The sequence below is a fragment of the Prionailurus bengalensis genome, chromosome B4 (genome assembly GCF_016509475.1).
Source record: "Prionailurus bengalensis isolate Pbe53 chromosome B4, Fcat_Pben_1.1_paternal_pri, whole genome shotgun sequence".
In the NCBI taxonomy this organism is placed as follows: Eukaryota; Metazoa; Chordata; class Mammalia; order Carnivora; family Felidae; genus Prionailurus; species Prionailurus bengalensis.
Window position 1 is genome coordinate 84,322,199 of NC_057358.1, and position 14,021 is coordinate 84,336,219.

Genomic DNA, 14,021 nt, shown 5'->3' on the forward strand with positions numbered 1-14,021 from the left:
CGTACTGAACGGACCACAAGATTTTCAAGGGCCTACCACAAGGTTTGAAATTTTAAATTGCTTTGTTGCCTCCAAAATAAAAAGACAAACAACAACAATCCTGCCAAATTGAAATGAATAATATTTAATTTAACTATCTTTAGAACATAATATATCAAGTAGTCCACTGCAGCTCAACCTGTAGAGTTGTAAGTGATTTCCGTGACTTATTTTAATATGGTTGATATATTATGGAGGTGGTATCTCCTAAGTCAGAACTAAATTTCTCTAAGATCTAAAATTCTGTGTGTGCATGTGTGTGGGGGGTGGGGGACGGGGGAGGAGTCGTGGTGGCATAGGGTGTGCTAGGGATGGAATGAGCTCTGGGTGGAGGGAAATCTTCCTGAAAACTGTGGCTGAAATTAAAAGCCTTGGTGTTAAATATGGCAATTTCTGAGAAACTCATACACAGTTTCCAAAGGTGTTTCCAAAATACTGAATTGCATCTTTTTGAACAAAGACGACAACTCACTTTGGAAATGATCAACGGGATTAAACACGAGTTGTGATGTACAACTCAAGTAAGTTTCAGAATTGGCAGGCATCATTCCCAGAGCAATGAATTAGAAAATCTATTCTTAATGATCGTAATGACCATATGTGCAGATGTGCTTTTCTTGGAGGAAAACCTGATGTACTGAAATTGGAATTCGCAAAACAGCTATGTTAAGGAATTGCTTAATCAAGTGATTCTTTGCTTTATGAATGGGGCTTCTTGCAAATTAGGTCATTTTAAAGGCATGCACATGTTTGTTTAAAAACCACCGTCTATTGCAGGGGGTGGGGGATGATTAAAGATTCATAAAATCTAAACTCAACATGTCCTTTGTAGTGCATTTGGGCTGCTATTACAAAGTACCACAGACTGGTGGCTCATAAACGGCAGCAATCGACCGCTCACAGTCTAGCGGTTAGAAGCCTGAGATCAGGGTGCTGGCATGATCCCGTTCTGAACCCACTTCCTGGTTCACAGTGGTGTCTTTCCTCTGTGTTCTCATATGGCAGAAGGGGTTGGGAGCTCTGTGGGAGCTCTTTCATAAGGCACCATGAGGGCTCTGCCTTCAAGACATAATCACCTCCCAAAGTTCCCTAAGTCATCATTTTGGGGATTAGGATTTCAACATGCAAGTTTGGGGAGGACACAAACATTCAGACCATAGCAATCACCAAGACCCAATCCATTACCATCTTGAACCCAATCCATTGCCATCCCTCCTCATAGTTTCTACTTGTCCTATCCTCTGCCTCGTCTGCCTCAGTTCAAGGTACTTTGTTCGCACAGTCCCCTGAACCAGAAGACTCGCCCATCTTCCAGGTCTTTTCTTCTCCCTTTGCACAGTCATCAGGTAATCCTATTACCTGTGCCTCCTCCGTGGGTCTTAAGTTTCGGAAGGAGATCTTTTGGTTACTTTTCTTTTAGCAATTCTTTTTCCTGTGAAAGGATTTTTGCAGTGGGTCAGATGCTCATCCTGTAACTAATCCTTACAGATCTCTTGTACGGTAGGCTTTCCAGATTAGGCATAAAGGGGGAGAGATCGGGGAGGGCGAAGGTAGGGATGTGTGAGAGATGGATAGCCTCGCAATCACTGAGCCCCAGTCAGGAGTCTGACGTTCTGCTGGGTGCATCAGCCATGTTATCTAGCGTAGTCCTTACATCCACTCTAGAGGTAGGAATTATACCTATACACGTTGACTAGTGAGGAGGAAACGGAGGCTTAGGGGTTAAAACACATGCTCAAGCTCATGAAAGCGGTAGGTGGGAAGTCAGACTTGAGAGCCAGGCTGGGCTCTCATCATTATACTTTTCTTCCTTCACTGGATTCCCTGGCAAGGAGACAAATCTTAAAATTGAAGTCTTTTGATTTTTATTCTAGTTTCCAAATGCCTTTCTGGTAGTGTAGCTTGTTAGCAAGTTTACCTATCTGGCGGGATGATAGAAGACGTGTTTATAATTAGTAGTAGTTCTAACAATAGAGGACTCCAAGGCATTTTGGAGTGACTGCTTGCTTTACTTCTGAAAACCATTTTTTAAATTTCTTTGCTAAGGAATCTTACTTCTCCAAAAAGAGCCCCACCAACTCCTCCAGAAATTGCAGTGCCTTACCCCGAACAGAATGTCAGTGGATTTTCAGTGGGATTTTAAAATATCGGAGTTAAATATATGAGAGCACAGCCCAAACCAAGTAGCCTGGAAGCTTTCTTGACAAGGTCATGGTGCCAAACACCTGCATAAAACCCCTCAGATTCTTAATATTAGGCGTCATAACAGAGCCAGGAACTTATCGATGGTGGAATTTACATAGCATACGTCTAGACAAAAAGTAGATAAGCATGAAGAAGTGGGTTAACTCACAAAAAGCGATAAAAAATTGATTAGATTTAGTTTAGGATCCTGCGTTAGATGCGTTAAAGAGAGCACACACACAGAAGACTTTTGAAAACATAATTTTGGTTAAATTAAACAACAGAAATTTCTTTCTTACAGTTCGGGACGTTGGAAGTCTGAGATCAGGGAGCCAGCAGGGTCTGGTTCTTGGTGAAGGCCGTCTTCCTGGTTTATAGATGGCCAGTTTCTTGCTGTATCTTCACACGGTGGAGAGAGAAAGCAAGCTCTCTCGTGTGTCTTGTTTTTCTTCCTTTCTTTAAGAATGAATGACATACAAAACCCTCCTAGTTTCAGATTTATTCTCATAGGAGAAGACTCTTGATTGTTTAGAAAAACTGGCATTAGGGGAAACTTTGCCCCTCTCTTGGGTCAACAATAAGACTCCTGATTTTGGGAGTCCTGAGGTCTGTGCTATCTTTGCCCTTAACTCACCACGTAAAGGTGGCCGAGTCTCTTAAAAACATTCATTCCCTATTTCCTGTGGGTAAGCTGAAGGGTTAGACTAACCTCTCTGGGGCCCTTCCCGCCTGCATTCCAATGTATACCAAGATTCAAATTTGTAGCGACAGTTCTCTTCAGCTCGTAAAGAGAAAGATAATAATTCACTTCTTTCCATATTCATGAAGATTAATGTCATAACAGCGCTCAGTCTTCACATTCGCTCTCTTTATGAATTGCAACCCAGAACTTGTGCTGTGCTGGATTCATGGAAAAACAAATGACTTTCATGCATAATGAGGCCCTTATCTTGCTAATCTGTCTTGTAGAAACCAAGTCCCTAAGGTATAGCAATCATTCTTAACTACACATTTGTTTAGATTTTTCTGACACACAACTGTAGTTATTTAAAAAGAGGCTTATGCTTTTATAATTCTGGAATAAGACATTGATTTGTTATTATTACTTTTATTACTTTTCTGGAAATTATTCCATCTATTTGCAAAACCACAGTTGAACCGAATCACCTTAAATAATATAAATAGGTATCATGAATAAAGTAAAAATTCAGCTGCCCCTTACGACCTGCCTTATTTTCTAGTAAATTTATGCTTATATGCCAATTAAGATGTGAGGTCAAAATATATTTCATAACCTCAGAAAAAAGTTAAGGAATCACGGTAGCACGGAGAGCAAACTGCAAAACACGAGCTCTGACAACTAACTGTAACTTGCTCCCTCTCTCCCCTCATTCTGGTCTCCGTGCCGGATCCTTGCTGCTCTCCACGGGAGAGGAAATGAAAGCCCTCAAGCCCCAGGCAGCCCTGTGGAGGCTGCTTCATAGGACATTTCTGAAGAGAATTTGTTTGTGAGACACAAAATTGCATCCATAACAAAGCAAGTCACTGAAGGGGAAACAAAAATTAGAGATTTACAGGGCAAACTGAAGTGTCTAAAAATTCTTCATAGAGAGAAAACACTTCTAGAGGTGAATGAAGCAAGCAGTGGAAGATTGGGCCAGGTGAAAATTTTAAGTACGACGTGGCCTTATTCAATTTTTAAAATAGATTGATCCCTTTAAACAGGAAACAAAAATAAAAGATTCTCTTTAGGAAGATGAACCATTAACAATTCCACTTCCGGAAGGCCAGAGCTGGGTTTCTTGGGCAAGATGCTGGTTGGGTTTCCAATCACCAGCCCCTCTGCCCTGCTCCATCAAGGGGGTCTTCTTTCTCATTCTAGACCTTTTCAGATCCTCCCTACCTCTCTGGTTTTCAATGTCACCCTCCATGAACATTAGTAATATTTTACTGTTCATCAAAGAATTCTTCATGTCACTTTGCCTTAAGATTCTGACTACATGTCAGCCATATTATATCAAGGGAATGCATTGTACCTTAATTGTTTTCTTATGAGTGTGACCTGTGGTGCACAGTCTGTGGAGCAGAACATAAAAGTCCCTTGAAACTGAGCTCAAGAGTCTTCTTTGATGGTTTCTCTGACTTCTCCAGGGAGAGGAACAGTAACAGTTAGGATTTATTGAGGAGTTTATGTACTAAGTCATGTAATCCTTATGATGGCCTCATCAGAGTACTGGTTTTGTTTCCATTTTACAGATGGGGAAGCTGAGGTACATAGCTAAGGAGTGGTTGGGCCTGACTGTGCTGGTTTAGATTCCTTCCCTCTCCTCTACCACCTGGCTGCTTGACTTAACTCTTAGTTGTGGCCCCATATCAGCCTAACCTGTTATTGGAAACTTCTCAGTTTTAGTGACCTAAATGTTGACTGAACTACTTGACCCATGGATCCCATGTATGACTGGATGTGTTTTCAGATTATTCTCTTGGCTTGGGGATATAGCCTTTTCCGTTGGCTAAAAGTAAAAATGATGCCATTTTTTTTTTTCTCTTTTCCCCTCAGCTCCATATTACTGCTTGGCCCCAATTACATAAGGAAGCAAGTTTGGGTAGGATGCGATGATCCCACCTCTTAGGACAGAAGAATGCTGGCAAGAGCATGGTTTCAGAGTTGAGTCAAAAGACTTAGATTTGAGGGTAGGACCTCTAGTTCTGGAAACTACCTGCCAGGCTGAATGCTCCATGAGGACAGGACCATTTCGGTTGTGTTCACCTCTAGATCCCCAGCACCAACATGGTACTTGGAAATAAATATTTATTGAACAAAGACATGAGTTAATGACTGAATATAAGGCAGTGGTATTGGGCAGACTATGGAGTGGGGTGTCAAAGCAGGGCCACCCAGACATTTAGGCTCCAGTCTTTACATACCGGGCACTGGATAAGATACACAGGAGCCAAGACAATCCCCACAGATGGTGGAGCTGAGGCACTTGATGGACTCCCTGCTTCCTTTGTGGTCTGCGGCTCAGTCACTGAGAACCAATTGCTTTGTGGGTACATTCAACAATTAGCTAGGGGGCGCCTGGGTGGTGCAGTAGGTTAAGCGTCCGACTTCAGCCAGGTCACGATCTCGCGGTCAGGGAGTTCGAGCCCCGCGTCAGGCTCTGGGCTGATGGCTCGGATCCTGGAGCCTGTTTTCGATTCTGTGTCTCCCTCTCTCTCTGCCCCTCCCCCGTTCATGCTCTGTCTCTCTCTATCCCAAAAATAAATAAACGTTGGAAAAAAAAAAAAAAACAATTAGCTAGAAAAGATCAATTCAGGAGGACTGGTCCAAATTTCCTAGTCTGTCATTGCTGGAAACAGACGTGTGAGGCAGTTCTCCTCAGCTGTTTTTCTTCCTTCCCTTCAGCTTGTTTCTAGACAAGGCTCACTGCTTGCTTCAGTGTTTTCATACAAGCTGATTCATACAGGATGTGGCTGTAGGCACACGAGTCCCTTTCTTTCATAACTGACTCAACAAAGCACTGTTTACTGAGATACTTGAACGTTTTCCATAACCAGCCTCGACTCAGTGAGAGTTTGAAACTCTCACTGCTACCAGTTCTTGCTGCTTGTGGGTTCACGTTCTCACCCAGGGATTGCATTCTATCTCATAGTTGCATCCTCAGTGTCTAGCACAGTGCCTGGCATAGAATTGATACTCCAGAGATGCTCACCAAATGAATAAATGAGTGCATGAGTGAGATATATGGTGTGGGCACACATTGATAGGGTCTATAGGAAATGTGCTCAGCATATGTGGCTCTGATACAAAGTTTTTGCGTGCAAACATCTATCAGAGTTTTAAAATCTCTTCTCCAGCTTACATTTTCTTAAAAAAATTTTTTTTATTTATTTTTGAGAGAGAGAGAGAGAGAGAGAGAGAGAGACAGTGTGAGTGGGGGAGGGCCAGAGAGAGAGGGAGATGGAATCCGAAGCAGGCTCCAGGCTCTGAGCTGTCAGCACAGAGCCCAACGTGGGGCTCGAACCTGCAAACCATGAGATCATGACCCGAGCCAAAGTTGGAGGCTCAACCGACTGAGCCATCCAGGCACCCCATTAGCTTACATTTTCTAAATTGAGTTCTCAGGACTTTTCATATCTTATATCTCAGTTTAATGGACACATTATTTTGAGCTTGAATAAGGCAGACATTTAAGGTTTTGACAAGGATTTAAAAAATTTTAACCAGGGGCGCCTGGGTGGCGCAGTCGGTTAGGCGGCCGACTTCAGCCAGGTCACGATCTCGAGGTCTGTGAGTTCGAGCCCCGCGTCAGGCTCTGGGCTGATGGCTCGGAGCCTGGAGCCTGTTTCCGATTCTGTGTCTCCCTCTCTCTCTGCCCCTCCCCCGTTCATGCTCTGTCTCTCTCTGTCCCAAAAATAAATAAAAAACATTGAAAAAAAATAAAAAAAAAAAATAAAAAAAAAATAAAAAAAATTTTAACCAGAAATTTTTAAATGAATAGTGGAAGTTTTGCATCTCACCTCAAGAAAGAAAAATAAGAATCCTGACAGAAAATCTTGAGTGGATAAGTAGAATGGGTCATCTTGATTTTTTTAAACATAAAAATATTAACCATTTTTATTGAACCATATTCCCTTGACATATAATGTTGAAATTAGTACACTAAATCTCAACTTGTGTTATCACTGTACATTTTTTCCCCCTATTAATTCAGCCTGGATAATGAATTCGGGTGATTAAATTGCTTGCCTGAATATGAAACCTAGTCTTAAATATGAAAAATAATGAGGGGCAGGAATAGTAAGGTAATTGCCATGCCCCTCCACCCCCCAATATACACACCTAATTTTAATATATATATCTTTTAGCATCTCGCACTAAGCTTTTTAGCAAGTAGCCGGTCAGCAGAATGGATAGACTGGAATGCTGACCTCTCTAGTCACTGTTCCCTTCCTGTAGAAGTCCCCACTGCAGTGCAGTGGCCAAGTGCCCAGCAGCGGGAGGCATTAAAAGAAGAAGAGATTCTGGTTAATTCACAGATTGCCCAGTCACCTCCTGGAATAATTGCGAGTCAGCTGTTAACAGATCTTGTTTCCATCTTGGGAAAAAATAATTCCGGGCATCATCTCTGTTTTGTTTTGTTTTCTTTTTTTTCCTATGTCTCACAACCATTCCAGACCATAAGATTCCTCTCCTATTACTTTAAAAATAATCAAATAGGGGCGCCTGGGTGGCTCAGTCTATCGGGCATCCAACTTCGGCTCGGGATCTCGAGGTTAGTGGGTTCGAGCCCTGTGTCTGGCTCTCTGCTGACAGCTCAGAGCCTGGAGCCTGCTTTGCAATCTGTGTCTACTCTCTCTGCCCCTCCCCTGCTCACGCTCTGTCTCTCCCTCTCTCAAAAAATAAACATTAAAAAAATGTTTTTAAATAATCAAATAAAGAATAAACCTTTACTTTTTTTTTGGACCCAAATACCATTCATTTCATCCAGAGAAATAAAAATCTTAAAAGCAGTTCAGCAAATGAACAAATACAATATACTTTTTTAAATCTTAAAAGCAGTTCAGCAAATGAACAAATACAACATACATTTTTTTTCAATGTGACACCTGAGATAAGTATATTTATCTTTTCTCTTGACTTTTTTTTTTTTTCTATGTCTGAGAAATGTAAGAACGGGTTCTGATTCATTACTTGCAAATGCATTGGAGATTTACTGCTCTGTCAGGAAAAAATTATATAAAATAATGGGTATTTGCAATTGTACGCTTCTCTTACTTTCCATGGAGGAAAGATCCTTTGTTCTCTGGGCCTGAGTGAGGTGTGGGTGGGGTGTGGGGATGAAAATGGCAGAAGCCAAGAACAGGCCAGATTGTGCTATATTAGAAAAGAGAGGAGGGGGGAGTTCAAGGACATTCAAGGACAGAGGCAAGGGTGGTGCAGGGAGCAGAGAGAGAATGTGAATGAATAAAATAAATATGAGGAGGGGTAGAGAATGAATAGAGGTGGGAGCAGATTTTGGGTGTGCCATAGTTGCAGGCCAGATTCCAGGAAGCCCGGTTTTATGCTGGTTACACCATTGAACACAGAGCGCTCAGCATGCATGCGTGTGACAAGTCTCACGATGAAATATATACAAAATCTTCACGAGTCAGTTTTTTCCTTTTGTTGTTTCTGTAGTGTATTTTTGCATTATCTTTCATTCTCTTGAGTGTAACCAAAACGACAGTGACAGTGTATGTTTTTATAACATACAGTTTTATTGAGGATGAAATTTAATTTTTATAGTCTGGAATTGGAGTGGTTCCTCTCAGGAACGCTTAAGTATAATTTTCCCTTTAACATATTTTATGTATTTATGCATTTTTATAAGTTGAGAAAGCTTTATAGAGAAAATCAACTAAGTCATGGTCTATTCTCTGAGAATATTATTACACATTAATATTAATATGACCAATATTATAACAATGCAAATGTCTTTTTCTATTTTTTTTAAATAGAAATCAGGTTTTTTTTGCACTGACTCTAATTTTAACAATCTGTGTCTTAGTTTTAAATCCTTCTTGTCATTAATTTTGTTTTATTCATTAGAAATTTCTGATCTTGCTGGTGCCTCACTTTTCCTTCCTTTTTGTAGGTTTTCCATGCAATAAAGTAACTTTCCTCTAGTGCATAGCACAGGGCTTTGTATATGGTAGGTGCTCATGTATTGAGAGCAGAGTTTCCCAATTAGTTTCAGGGGACAGTGAGTATGATGGCTTCTTGATTGGCACTTGGTTGGGCTAAACTAGTCAATCAAATAATAATTTAGGTGTTGCAATGAAAGGATTTTGCAGCTGAAAGTCCCTAATCAGTTGCTTTAAATTAATTAAAAGGAAGATTATTCTGGGTGGGCCTGACCTGATCAGGCACACCCTTTCAAAGAGGCCTTCCCTGGGCTTAGAGACTCCACCAGCTTCCGGGTCTACGTTTGCTCTTCCTCTCTTTTGGATCTCGGGGTTGCAGTCTGCTTATAATTTCCTCTTCTTGGCGACTTGCGGACAATAAGCTTCTGCTTGTGCCTGTGGGTAAAAGCTTGCTCATTTCTTCCTTTTCTGAATGCCGGCCCTATAGACTTCAGACTTGTTTAACCAGCCCTCACAAATCAAGTACCAAGTCCTTGTAACACACACACACACACACACACACACACACACACACACCTCCTACTAGTTCCTCTTCCCTGATTGGACTCTGACTGGTCAAGCGGGTATCTGTTTCCTCCTGTTTTATCCCCAGTGAGTCTCATTAAGTTTACTTCTCAGTAAATCATGGCCACATGATTCTTGGACTCCTCAAGGTCTGAAACGTACCCCACTTAAAATATAAGGGGCTGTGTTAAAGGCATCTGCACATCTATACTTTGGTTTTGTCTTGGGAATCCAGTGCCTGGAATTCCTTTAACCTGGTGGCACCCTGGGGAAGAAACTGGACCACAGTGGGGCCCAGATGGAAGAGAGGAAAAAGCTGGCTAGCATCCAGACCTGTGCCAAAAGCAAGATAGGGTCTGAAGTCCATAGTTGGCATGGTCCAGTTCACCAGGGCTGGAGTTTCTTGGCGTGTCCTCTCGGGTATATCTCTGGGAAAATATGGAGGCAAACTGGCCATGGTACTGAAGGAAGTGGCTGCCATGTGGCTATTATGGCAGGCAGATGGTCCTGGATTCAGGGGCTCAGCGTCCTGTTTACCTTTTGGAAGCACAACTGAAAGAAACGTGTCCTAGCTCTGACTGACGGACTGAGACAATAGGAAAGTCTCTTCAAGCATGTCTGATTTTACTCAGCCCTAATCCGACAGTGTTTGCTTTGTAGAAGCAAAGTAAATAGAGAAATAAGAGAATAGCAAATTACCTGGGCTTCTTTTGGGGACCTGTTTAGTTTGGTTCGTGGTAAAGAATAATTCTGAGGAACATTATGCTAGAGAGATTTAAGGGAGATTAAGGAGATTATTAAAATGTTCTTTCTTGGATATAGCAGAGGATTGTAACACTTTTAAATCACTGTCAAGAAAACAAAAGAATGTGTTACTAAGGAGTGTTGTAAGAAATGCATAGAGCAGGATATTTTAATATTAATCTATGCTTTGCCTCCGGAAATACCAAATGACAGAACCATTGTATCATGCACCCCAAAATTATAGTTTATCATAAAAGGGTCACATGCTCCATTACCTTACAAGGGAATTTTATTTGAATTATAACGCATATATAAATGCAGTGAATCATTGGTAAGAGGTGTAGTCTTTTGTAACATGAAGGGCTGCTGACTAGAATTACAGGGGCCAATAACGGGAGTATAAGTGAAATAATTTTGTTGCAACAGTCATATCCTAAGGGCAAATGGGTCATAGGGAGTGATTAAATTGAAAACATGAACCCAGTAATAATCACTATATATGTATCGCCCGTGGATGACCTCACTTTTTTTTGCTCAGGACTTTAGCTTTTTCAGACATTTACCATTGTATCAAGATACACTGATAACAATAACAGGGTGATTGAATATGCCATTAGATTTTTCACTCTAAAAGTATTCTCAACACAAGAGACAACATACTGACATTCCTTTCTAAATTGAAATATTATACAGAGGGCAAAAGGATTAGATAGATGTAGCAAATAATTTGATGGCAAGAAAAATATCATAGATCAGCAACAATGAGCATCTGTAGTAAAAACACAAGTACAGTAATGAGAAAAACAATGCTTTGCCAACGTACGGGGCATATGTTTGAATCAGAATAGCTCTTCGCACAGAAAATAATGGAAACATTATGAATGTTTACTTAAAGTAGTTATTCTGACCCAATAATCCTGAACAATTGGCAAAAATGGGAATTTATGTTTTAGCTCATAAAAAAGGAGGTTTTACTTCAGGAAATTATGTATGTCTTCAGAGCAATATGACTCTCTGAAGGCTGCTTATTTCTAATGCATTTTTGGAGTTCCCTTCGCTTGAACCATGATGGCGCGCTGAATATTTAATACGAGGATTTATATCGATGGTAACTCCTCTGTGTACCCTCCTTGTAGGCTGGTGGAGGAGGAACAACCTCCTGACAGACTCTGGTTGGCTGATTTGGGTAGGTTTCATGTGTGTTAACAGTACACTGTGACCTCGTGTGCTTTCTAGGGCCAACAGAAGTGTGGAAGAAGGACCGACAACGGAAGCTGAGCATGGCTGGAGAGAGAGTAGCTCATCTGGAAGTGGCCATTCAGATACACAGAGAAGCACAAAGCATGAGGTGTGTTGCAATTAAGCCACAGTGATGGAAGAGAAAGGGAAGGGAGCCACATCAGGGGGAGATGGTGGCGTAAAGAAAGTCCGGAAACTTCCACTGGGCCAAGAAAGAAGCTGTGAACACATATGCAGAGGTGTGTGATTTCCATGTGCGTGTTTTCCATGTGCATTTACTACAGGAAGCCTTGGTCCTTTACTTTGAATGGTTTCACCGTCCCAAAGAGGTAAATACTCCCCGTTACTTGAAAGAGGCATGATTTTTTTTTTAATGTTTAATTTTGAGAAAGAGAGAGAGAGAAAGGAGGAGGAGCAGAGAGAGGGGAGGGGAAAGAATCCAAAGTGGGCATCTGCACCGAGAGCAGAGAGCCCGATGTGGGGCTTGAACTCGGGAGCCCTGAGATCATGACTTGAGCTGAAGTCAGATGCTTACTTGACTGAACTGCCCAGGTGCCCTGAAAGATGCCTGATGTGTCAATCCAAACTTTGTTGGCCTATGGAAGAAGAATCCGGAGTGAGAGAAGAGGGCGGGAAGTGGTGGTAGGGTACCGATGGGGTGGCCCTGGGTGGTGGTGGGCATTGTGCTGGCTTCACCCCCTTCCTTCATGCTTGTGCTTGAAGTTGTTTCCAATAGAGCCTGGGCCGGGCTTTCTAACGTAGTCCCCACAAGGCTTGCTGCATTCACTGAGGACATTCACGTGTTTGGGAAGCAGTCCCCCCTTTTCATCTCACCCTGATCTTACAATAGGACAAAGAAATTTGTAGTATCTCCTCCCTCCCTCCCCACCCACCCAATTCTCTCCACATAGAAGAAGGGATGAGTTTAACTCAAACTGTTGACTGACTGACTGACTGACTGACTGAATGGTTTATCCTCTCCTGCCTGCTCACAGTCTATAGCTGCTTCCAAATGTCTGTTCTAAGTTCTCCACCCCCCTCTCTGGTATGCTCCCAGATCTTATTCTTCAGAACTTGTTTCTGTCTCTTGAACTTCAGATTATGAATTGCCAACTGTTGGTTGTATGTCCTAAAAGGTTTTTTTTTTTTTTAACGTTTATTTTATTATTTTTGAGAGAGAGAGAAACAGAGCACAAGCGGGGGAGGGACAGAGAGAGACAAAGACACAGAATCTGAAGCAGGCTCCCGGCTCCGAGCCATCAGCACAGAGCCCGTTGGGGGCTCGAACCCGCGAACCGTGAGATCATGACCCCAGCTGAAGTCAGACGCTTAACCGACTGAGCCACCCAGGCACCCCTTTAAAAGTTTTTTTTTTTTTTTTAACTCAGTAAGTCCACATGGAATTCATTTCCTTCCCTAGGTCTGATTTTCCTGTTCCTTCATTCTGTATCTTAAACTTCACGATCCTACCTTCCCCTTTATTCAGGCAACCTAGAAATTTTGTTATCCCCCTTACTTCCTGCATCCAGTTAGTCACAACACCATATTCATTTTGCCGCTTCAAGGTTTCTGGACTCATTCCTTTTTTGCCTTTCCCATGAATACTGCCCTAGTTCAGAACTTCGTTATCGCTACACTGTCATTTGAATTATTTCCTAAAGCACTCATGGCCATGTCATTCCCCACCTGACGTGCTTAGCAGAGATGCATTAGGATAGAACTTGTCTCTGCCCCACCCCCCCCGGATTCTCTGAAAGGTCCGAAGAGCCCAGTCTCTAAGGCTGAGTCATGCTTTGCATTTGAAGGTGTTCTACAAAATGTACAACTGAAAAATTCTTTTAAAAATTCAATATATTCTAGAGATGGAGGTGCTTCTGACTTGATTCAGCCATGACCTAATTGTCTTGCCGAGAGCTATTAATACACTGGAAGGAATTCCTTCAGGTCCTCTTCTTCCCATAACGAATTTTTTAATGCAACATCCAAAATCAAGGTCAGCTCACAAAGGCATCATTTGCCATGGCACCAATAGAGGTTTGAAGCCAATCTGATTCCTGAGGTTTAAAAAGTGTTTTCATGTGAAAACTAGGTATAGTTAATCTCATTTAAAAAGTCACAAGACATGTAATTCAACGAAGTCTAATGACATTTATTTTTCCCATGGAAGTACCCATAGATATCTGGAGTGGTCATTGTAAGGCCTGGGACCATTGCAGAGCTATCTTCTCGTGCCTCTATAAGACATATAATATTTTTGCTAATTTTCTCCATTGTCACCTTGGTCCCCTTTGCTTTACTGACATTTTCTCTTTTATGAGGCTTTCTAGCTCAGACTAGCTTTCAAAACACGTTTCAGCGACTTAAATTTTGAATTGCATTGACTAGGGTTTTTGAATTAAGTGAAGGTTATTGTGTTTTAATTTTAAGGACGTAGCACACATATACATAATATATTTCAGCAACTTAGCCAGGGACCTAACCCCCAAACTGGCAGGTATTTAAAAAATACCTGCCTAGTAGATAGTAGAAAAGATTTTTTTTTTTTAATAAGAGGAGTTTTGGTTTTGATAAAGGGCTTGTCTTTCTCTAATAATTGAACATAGAAAGGTAAACGTAGTAAG